The sequence below is a fragment of the Mustela nivalis genome, assembly GCF_964662115.1.
Source record: "Mustela nivalis genome assembly, contig: HAP1_SCAFFOLD_1597, whole genome shotgun sequence".
Taxonomy (NCBI): Eukaryota; Metazoa; Chordata; class Mammalia; order Carnivora; family Mustelidae; genus Mustela; species Mustela nivalis.
In genome coordinates this window covers 75,322-83,367 of record NW_028135067.1, presented here as the reverse complement: position 1 = coordinate 83,367, position 8,046 = coordinate 75,322, and the positions used below count along the sequence as shown (strand labels likewise).

At 41.8% G+C, this 8,046-nt stretch overlaps 2 pseudogenes across 2 annotated transcripts in view; one reads left to right on the top strand and one right to left on the bottom strand.

Moving 5' to 3' along the window:
- The first annotated feature begins 581 nt into the window (after positions 1-581).
- LOC309857947 (mortality factor 4-like protein 2 pseudogene) overlaps positions 582-8,046 on the top strand; it is a 45,147-nt pseudogene continuing 37,682 nt past the window's right edge. The window contains exon 1 of the transcript XR_014316599.1: positions 582-1,762. The product of XR_014316599.1 is annotated as a mortality factor 4-like protein 2 pseudogene (transcript). The remainder of the gene's footprint in view (positions 1,763-8,046) is intronic.
- LOC309857948 (mortality factor 4-like protein 2 pseudogene) overlaps positions 1,686-8,046 on the bottom strand; it is a 45,156-nt pseudogene continuing 38,795 nt past the window's right edge. The window contains exon 2 of the transcript in view: positions 1,686-1,746. The product of the transcript in view is annotated as a mortality factor 4-like protein 2 pseudogene (transcript). The remainder of the gene's footprint in view (positions 1,747-8,046) is intronic.

Genomic DNA, 8,046 nt, shown 5'->3' with positions numbered 1-8,046 from the left:
TACCCTTGGAATGGAGATCAGTAAGTGAGCTGTCTGATAGGCCAAGGACGTACCTGGACAACAGTTTCACCATGTACCCTGGAAACTGTAGACCAACAATGCAGCTGTGCCTTGGGCCAAGAAGCCATGTGGAAAGCGAGTTCACCATTTGCCCTTAGACATAGATCCTTCCTTCTCCCAAAAGTACATGACATTCAAACACTGGGCTTGCCAGTTGATATCAGACTATGAGACATTCAAACCTGCTGAGCATTGCACCAATGTGTCCACAGGAACCATGGAGACCTGGGAGATTTCAAACCCTGAGACTTCCATCCTAGGATAACACTGGGCTAAGAAGCCGCTGGGACACCAACTTGTCCCAAAACTCTATGACTGTGTCCTTTTCAACACTGCAGAGAAGTGTGAATTTGAGTCCCTTCGTACTTTGGATTCACATCAGCGCCATGTCCTTGTGGCCTGCTATCTATGTATTATTCATTTTTGGGGAAGTTCTCCTCAGAAGAAAACTACACCATGCCCTAGGAGATGGAACAGTGGTTTGAAGACTTTTTTTTTTATTAAAACATATGTCAGGACTATCGGGGTTGGAGGAACAGCAGTGATCACACATTGGCTGCTGGAAAGAACTGGATTCCCGTTTCAGGCCATCATCAGAAAAACTAAGTTTGCTGTATTGTAAGGATCAGAAGATCTGATCCTGATTGCAGAACCATCCCTGATTACAGAAACTAGGTTGTGTCCCCAACCTCATCCTTCCAGACCATTCCAGGAAATCTAGGGGGTTCCATCTGGGAAAACACTAGGAGTTCTTGGAAGGGAAAGAAGGGAGAGGATTATTGATTGGAATAAAAACAGGGTTGAATGAGTTCCAGAAAGCAGGGTTCTCAAACTCATGGACAAAAATCTGCCGAAGAAGACAACTTTAAGAAAAGAGCGAGAAGCAATATGCAGAGAAGTAAAATGAGAGGGGCTTCCTCAGGAAAGAAGGCTGCTGGTCCACAGCAGAAGAATCTGGAACTGGCTCCCCCAGGGCCGATGGGGGAGGTCGCTCTGCAGAGAACCCCCCTTCAGGATCTGTGAGGAAGACAAGAAAGAACAAGCAGAAGACTCCTGGAAATGGAGATGGTGGCAGTACCAGCGATGCACCCCAGCCACCTCGGAAGAAAAGGGCCCGGGCTGATCCCACTGTTGAAAGTGAGGAGGCCTTTAAGAATATAATGGAAGTTAAAGTGAAGATTCCTGAAGAATTAAAACCATGGCTTGTTGAGGACTGGAACTTAGTTACCAGGCAGAAGCAGCTCTTTCAACTCGCTGCTAAGAAAAATGTAGATGCCATTCTGGAAGAGCATGCAAATTGCAAAAAGTCGCAGGAAAATGTTGGTAACAAGGAATACACAATTAATGAACTTGTGTCAGGAATAAAAGAATATTTCAATGTGATGTTGGGCATTCAGCTGCTCTACAAATTTGAGAGGCCCCAGTATGCAGAAATCCTCTTGGCTCACCCTGATGCACCAATGTCCCAGGTTTATGGAGCCCCACACCTACTGAGATTATTTGTAAGAATCAGAGCTATGTTGGCATATACGCCCCTTGATGAGAAGAGCCTTGCATTATTGTTAGGCTATTGCATCTTTTCCTAAAATATCTGGCAAAGAATGTCGCATCTCCGGTTACTGCCAGTGATTACAAAGTGGCTTCGGCTGAGTACCACCGCAAAGCCCTGTGAGGGTCTACTGACCACTCACTGTTACATCTGGTATCTGTAAACACTCTTTTTGTTCTTAGTCTTTTTCTTGTATAATTGATGTTCTTTAAAACTGTTAATGTATAACATGGCTTATGTTTCAATTTGTTTTCTGTTTTGTTCTAAACAGAACATGAAAGGAGTGCAAGCTCCTTTTCTCATTTCAAAGTTGCTACCAGTGTACACAGTAATTAGACAAAGAAGAAACATTCAGTAGAACATTTTATTGCCTAGTTGACAACATTGCTTGAAAGCTGGTGGTTCTATCCCTTTGACACTACACAATTTTCTAATATGTGTTAATGCTACGTGACAAAATGCCCTGATGCCTAGTGCCAAAGGTTCAACTTAATATCTATACTAGAAAACCCATGCATTTGTGCTCTCTCTCTCTCTTTTTTTTTTTAAATGGTGCTTGAAGTAAAACAGTCAATCCTCTGCAAGTTCATCTATGTTGTTCCTTAGGCATTATATCTTTGCACAGATTGTTGAAGGATGGTGATTTGTTTCATGGTTTTTGTATTTGAGTCTAATGCACGTTCTAACTTGATAGAGGCAATGCATTATTGTGTAGCCATGGTTTTCTAGAGAAGTTGATATTTTAGGAATTGTATTTAAGATCTTAAATAAAATTTGTTTCTAAATTTCAAAGCCAAAAAAAAAATTATGTCAGGAAATGAAGAGGGGTGATGGGAGGAAGTTGTAGAGGAGATCAAGGCCCTGAACACTGTGGAGTCTTTGGCTGAGATCCTCCAGTTGAAGGAGTAGTGTTACATCCTCAAAAGACAGGTGGAGGCCTTAAAGCAAGAAGCCAAGCAGTGCAGTGAGAGGCAGGCTCAGCTCCATGAGTTGGAGAGTTTCTTTATTCAAATGAAGGTCTTCCTGGATGTTTCTGCCTTACACGCAGTGCCCAAGGGTTAATGTATGGGCACCCACCCACTATGGAACAGAAGGGGAGTTGGGAAGTGTGTGATCATCTAGCAGAGTGGTGGTGTGCTATGAATTTGAATATTAGGTAAATAAACCATTTAAAATTATTATTTCTGTATAGCTAATTTATAAGAACAACCCCTGGGTGAGCATAATGAGCAGCCTGTCTTAGAGTCACTACTGTCCTTTATGAGTCATCACATTCTCCTGACTCTGGGGTCTCCATGGCTCTAAGAATATGTTGGGGGCATATACAGAGCTTCCTCTGAGCATAACCTGCCTGTTCCCATCAACAGTTTTGGACATACTGATCTGTATAACCGAAGCAGAGCAGTTGAGGACAGTACCGTTCTGATTGGAAGGAATAGAGAAGCATTATGTCTGTACATAGGTATTTCTTCATAAGGCAATTGGGGGAGACAAATTCAGTAGATTTGTGCTAAATTTGAGGTTTCCACCTGATGTTATGACTTCAGACCATGGCCCAAACAATAGGTGTTTCTCCATGACAGGTTCCTATGTGAGGCAGTCCTTGGAAGAACAAATATGACAAGACCAAAGAAGCAGGCTAGAGTGAGGCCAGAGGCATGAGACCATTCCCTGTCTCTGGGTCAGGAGGTTTTGGGTCAGGGCGGGAGGCAAAATGGTATGAGATGCCAAGATGGTGGGCTCCATTATGACCAAAGAAGTACTGCAGGAGTTGGGTAGATATGTGGGATTCACATTGGGAGCTTTATGTGTATGGGTGTTTGCACAGAGTAAGGCACAGTGTGAGAGAGGTGGGAATAGTTGCACCTTGGAGACTTCAGGGTCTTGGAACCACTTCCAAGGGTCAGTGCTGACTTTCTGATAAATTGGACACTGGGGGCCAGAATGGAGTTGGAAGATGAGATTCCGGGCTGGCTCCAGTGACCTGGTGTCTCCAATGGACTCCAACTGACTTTGTAGCGGTAGAGTCTAGAGCTGTGGCTCCTGGGCTGAGCTCAGTTATAGCATTTTGCTCATACCACCTCATTATACCCAGATGGGAACAATGAGGAGGCTTCCTTTGTGGGTTGAAAGTGAAATTCAGGGGAACTTGGTAAAGGAGAGGCTTGAATCCATAAGCTGGATGATGTATGAGCTAATTTGAGGGTGCTGCTTTTGGGAGCCAGTGTGAAGGCTGGTAGAGTCCAGGTAACTTAAATGTAAGTGGGATATGGGTTGCTTGTGTGTAATCCTAGCACTTGAAACATCCTGTGCTTATCTGCTCAGACCCTGCTCACCCTGTCCTGGGTTCCACAAACATCAGGCCCCTGGGTTGGCTGTTACCAGAGAGCTGCTCACACCTTGAGCCTATATTCCTTCATATCAAAAATGGGGACAACTTTACTAGGAGGTGATTGTGTGAGCAGGAGGCAAGAGAAGGTAGTTTTGGAGAGGAGATCTACAAGGGCAGGGACAGATGCAGTGTACAGGACAGAAGGAAGAAGGGAAAATTGAATCTGAGCCAGGTCCTTGTCCTGGTCTTTCCTCCCCAAAGAGAAAACATCAGCTTTTGGAAGGTAGCAGTGTGCGGGTTGCCTTTGTTCCATACCTGGCCCTCCCTGCCCCTTATGGCTCTAGGGCATCAAAGGACAGCATCTGTCCAGCAGAAAGCAGATGCTTCCCAATGGAGCCACCCAGGTGCCCCACTCCATGATTAAATCAGTTTTTCACTATTTAATCCATTTGATTAAGCAACATTTTTTGGGGGCTGCTTTCTGTGTGTTGTTAACACTAACACATTGTGTTTTCCTTTGCTCTTTTGTAATCACTGAGGAAGTTAGGAATCTTTTCATGTGATTATTGGCTGATGGCTTTCTCCTTGGGATATTTCTGTTCCAGTATTTTCATGGTTTTAAAGGGACCTACCTTTCTTTCTTGATTCCTAGTTATCCTATCTAGATTTGTATACAGTTCCTTAGCTCAATAGAGCCTTTCCTAGTTTTAGTCCTGTCATGTGGTGGGCAAGATTTTATTTTTTGAAACTTTGAATGAGTAGAGTCCAACTTCCAAACCTTTCTTGTGTTTCCCGATTTTGTTGTTATAGCATTTTGCTCATACCACTTCATTATACACAGATGGGAACAATGAGGAGGCTTTCTTTGTGGGTTGGAAGTGAACTTCAGGGGAACTTGGTAAGGGAGAGACTTACCTCTCCCTAATCTCTGCCACCTCCCCCAGATACTAAAACTGTTTTCCTGTTGTATGTTCCAAAAAACTTCTGATATCCTCTTTCGTATTTAGGCTGCCTCAGTCTGTAATAGCGTTTTAGGCTCTTCTGTTCAAAGTGGATATTCACGTCCTTTATCACCACTTTGTCAAAATCGGCCCTTTTGGGGTTATCTGTTTCCTCTGATCATTTCAATAGTCCTTTTGTAATACACCCAATCCCATCAGTTTCTCCTCTCACTCTCTTTCTACCTCACCCTTGCTCTCAATTCATTCTTCCCATTTGCTGGGGAAGAACTAGTCCTTTTCATTTCCGTGGAAATAGAATTGGCTTCTCCAAGAACACAGGCACTTGCCAGATAGGAAACTGGGATTGCATTGAATCTCTTGATCAAGGTGGGGTCAAGTGAAACTTTACATCATCCATTCTATGAACCTGTTCTACGAACATAGATAGCATTTTAACATATTGGACATCCCATTGATTTAGATCCTAAATACCCCTTAGTCATCTTTGATGGTTTTCTGGGTGGAGACTTGTTGTGTAGAGACTGTATAAAGTCTTTGGGTAGATGAAGTCCTCGGTTTGGTGCTCTCCTCAATAGGATTCAAACTTTGTTTATATTTCACAGAACTCCAATGTATTTTTCTTAATTTTTAACTTATATCCGATGACTTTGATTTATTCACTTCCTGATCCTAATACTTTGTACATTCTCATAGAATATCTTTCCTTACAGTTTGCACTCATTTTATCCCATTGTTATACCTTCCATGTTTCCTCCATCACTTCTTATACTCGTTTGGACGTCCCCTTCTAGGTTTTTAGAATACTTGTTCAATTTTAGGTGTTCAATAGCCCCGAATTTTGTTTCTGCCTTGGTGAGCTGATTCTGTATCTCATTGAAGCAGCACACCATTATGTGTCTATGTGGGTATGGATACAATCTAACACATTTAATCTTTTCATTAGAATATAGAAACCATTGACATTTCATGAGATGACTGAGCCCCTCCATTTTTGTCCATTGTCTTGCAATTGGTTTGCTTCATCCCTTTTTACATCCCTTTCTAAAGATACATTTGTTTTCTGTATGTCTTTGAAATGCTGATAAGTGCTGTCAGCCTCCAAATCTCTGGCCGCTTAAAGTACATACCCCATGAGTAAAAGGAATGTAGACTTACAAAGAAGAACCATTTAGCTTTTATAGGTCCCTCTTTTAAAACACTAGAGAATTTACTTTCCCAAAAAGAAACAAATTCAGAAGGAAAGAGCAGGATGAAAGTCAACTTCATCAGCCTATATACAGATACACAATGCCAAGAAACCTGTAAACTCCAAAAACATGCCAACTGTTTTTAAAAACGATGGCACACAACATTAGGTAAAAAAAACTTTCATGAAGATGGAGGAGGTCAGGGTGGTCGAATGGTTCAGTAGGCACCAAAAGAATGTGAATAGCCTTGTAAGGAAAGAAGGAAGACTGAGATTCCTCACAAAAATGTATTATTAGAAAAAAAAATTTAAAAGGAACATATATATATATATATATATTTATATTTATATATTTCATACACATATGCACACATATGTGTGTGTGTGTGTGCATGTGCGTGTGTGTGTATGCATATAAACTATCCCAGTTCTAAACCCCAGCACCTGCGAGCATGACCTTATTTGGAAATAGAATCCCTGGAGCTGTAAAGAGCTAGGATAAGGTCATATTTGAGTAGGTTGGGTCCCTAATTCAGGAGAACTTGTGTCCTTCTCAGAAGGGCAACATGGGATACACAGATATGCACTGAGAGAGAAGGCCATGTGAAGAAGTCCATAGACAGGGCAATACTACAAGCTTAGACAGGGGCCTGGAACATATCCTTCCTTAATACCTAAAAAAAGGAGGATGGCCTAACAACATTGAGCCTCTAGAACGGTGACACTGTCCACTGCTGTAGTTTCAGCCACTAAGCTTGTGGTATGTTGTTATAGCACCCCTAGAAGTCTAATGCAAACCTTGTTAAAGGAAAGAAACCAACCATAAACACATGGGGAATTGGAAAAGAAAAAAAAAATCTATCTACCTAACTATCAATATCTAACTCTTGAAAACATTGAAAAGGAACACACATTTGTGAGCCCTGTGAAAAGGAAAACCAGCAAACAAAAGAAAATGAGCCCCAGGATTCACTCGGCATTTCAGCTGGAAGAGATTTATCTGATATGAGAGTCGCTACACCAGCCTTCTTTTGAGGCCCACTGGCATGGAAGGTGCTTCTCCATCCCTTCACTTTCAGTCTGGGTGTAACTTTAGGTTCAAAATGGGTCTCTTGTAGACAACATGTGGATGGGTCCTGTCGTTTTATCCAATCTGCAAACTTGTGCCATTTTATGGGCGCATTTAGGCACTTCACATTGAGAGTGATTATGGAGAGATACGTTTTTATTGACATCATGTTACCTTTGAAGTCTTTATTTCTGTAGATTTTCTCTGTATCTCTGCTCAATGTTATTCTTAGTATTTTTCCTCTTTTATAAACTCCCCCTTAATATTTCCTGCAGTGCTGGCTGGCTTGTTGCATAGTCTTTTAAGCCTTGCTGGTCTTGGAACTCTTTATCTCTCCATCCATTCTGAATGTCAGTCTTGCAGAATAAAGTATTCTTGGCTGCATGTTCTTCTAATTTAGTGCCCTGAATATATCTTGCCAGCCCTTTCTGGCTTGCCAGGTCTCTGTGGTCAGGTCTGAAGTTATTCTGATGGGCTTTCCTCTGTATGTAAGGATCTTCTTTGTCCTAGATACTTTAAAGAGGTTATGCCTACAATAATAATTCTTTATTCTTACTATTAGGTGTCTTGAGGACCTTTGGGAATCTCTAAACTTGGGGGGATACCTTTTGGCCTCTAGTACATGAACACTGATTCCATTTGCGTGATTTGGAAAATGTTCATGAAGAACTTTTTCCACTATATCTTCTAGAATTCTTTCTTTCTCCTCCCCTTCAGGGATTCCAATAATTTTGACGTTGGAACATTTTATGGCATCATTTATTTCCCTGATTCTCTTTTCATGACTTCTAAGCTGTTTGTTCCAGGATTCCTCCTGATTCTTTCTCTCTGTCTGTTTGTCCTCCAGATCACTAATTCTATCTTCTGTCTCAGTTACTCTAGCGTTGA